This window comes from Mastacembelus armatus, chromosome 12 (assembly GCF_900324485.2).
Source record: "Mastacembelus armatus chromosome 12, fMasArm1.2, whole genome shotgun sequence".
In the NCBI taxonomy this organism is placed as follows: Eukaryota; Metazoa; Chordata; class Actinopteri; order Synbranchiformes; family Mastacembelidae; genus Mastacembelus; species Mastacembelus armatus.
The window spans coordinates 11,108,328-11,110,212 of NC_046644.1; positions in this window are offsets into that span (position 1 = coordinate 11,108,328).

Below are 1,885 nucleotides of genomic sequence, written 5' to 3' on the forward strand. Positions count from 1 at the left end.
TGTTGCTTGAAGGTTTCATTTTTTCCCTGATGCACTCTTAAAGGCGCAGCTGAGCTCTTTAATAGTAAACAAGTTGATCTGCAAAGTTTTCCCTGAGGTCAACCACAACTTTGATAGTAATTTTACCTGGGCAATTTTGTACGGTGGGGTTGAAAAGTCAAATATTTACTGCAATTACCTGGGTGAAGGATCATGAGGTGGAAAAAGTTGTATCCACACTCACACACATACTTCATGCCCTGTGCTGTATATCAGCAAAGTGTAGATCAAATAATGTTGGTATTTTGGGCCAGAGAATTTTAGCTATACTCTAAATCAGCTCTTTGATAGTTGAGTTTCCAAAAATTAAGCAACTCACCACCAAAACTGGACGTTCATTGGCCTGAAAAGCTACAAAATAGTTTGAATTATGTAAGAAAATAAAAATAAAAGGGCATGTAAATCTAGTAATGTGGATGTTTCCAAATTGGTGTCCCAATAAAATGGAAACTGAATGCAGCTGAATGAAGGTGGTTCTTTTTTTTTTCTTCAATTCAAGCAAGTGTCATGCAACGAGCATCTCCGCTAAACAAAATAATGACGATACAAAATGATTACAATAGCTCTGCCTTGATGAGGGGTAGTGGGGAGTATACACATGCTCTTTAGCCACCTCTGTAACCTCAAAGTGTCCCTGTGCAACAGAAAGAGATCGCATGAGTCTGTCATGAGGGCTGGGATAATGAACGAAATGTAAATATCAGTTTGTGTGACATTTTCACCTACAAGCAGCACTTGATTGCTTTTCATCAGCGGAGAGTGAACTGGAGGTACTTAGAAGGGGAGTGGTGCCTACAGAGTGAGAGTAGATTAGGCCATAGATAGATTTATGGAAATGGGGATTGCATGTGTGTGTGATGAGGGTAGTTTCATCCTGTAACAAGTAGCACTCAGACAGACTGTTATCTGCTCTCAGGCTGGAGAAGATCAGAAGAGGCCTGTCACTCCCACAGCTGAGGCGAGATGCAACGATAGTGATAAAAGAATGGGCTGAGAAATTATTGTCAGGGATTGGGCGTGTGTGTGTGTGATCCATTCAAAATCCTTATCTTCATAAAAGTGAGTCAAAGTGATGTCCCAGTTTATCTTCATCTAATTTACCTCCTGCAAATATTTGATAGTGGAAAATGCATCTGGATGGTCTAAGGTCCCGACAAAGGCCATGTGTGTTATGGTGTGTGTATGTGTGTGTGTGTGAGAGAGAGAGAGAGAGAGAGCATGAAGATCCATGATCTGATAAAGGCTGAGGTGACAGCCTCCTCAGCTCAAGCTGGTCTATTGTCACACTGCCAGTATTTATCCAGCAATGAAGGATAGCCAGCATGTTCCAGCCACAATAAGCCTCCATCCTTCCTCCCTACAGGGATACACTGTCCTCCCTTAAAAAGAAAACACACACACACATACACACAGTTTGTTTTGCCTGTCCTTGCATGCGATTCGAGGATGGTGTTTAATTATTTGTGATGAGAGTATGTTTTGGTAAGAAAATACTTTTGAGTCTGTTTGATGGTGAGACATACTATGTGGATCCCATGTTTGATAAGGTCAGTGAGCATGCATGTGCATGTGAGAGAGGGAAACATACAGTTGTGGATAACATATTTCATTAAAAGTAGAAATATCTAAATATAAAAATCTTCAAGAGTTGAATGAAGTGAACGTACAGACGTGTTAATATCGAAGCACTAAAGTATCAGTAAATATACTCATGGTGAAGGTCTATACATCCATTCATTCTCTATACCATAGTCCACCTCAGGGTCACAGTGAGGGATGGGCCTGTCTATAATTTTAACATTAGATCAACTGTAGCTTTTGATGCAACACACAGAGTTTCTAATGT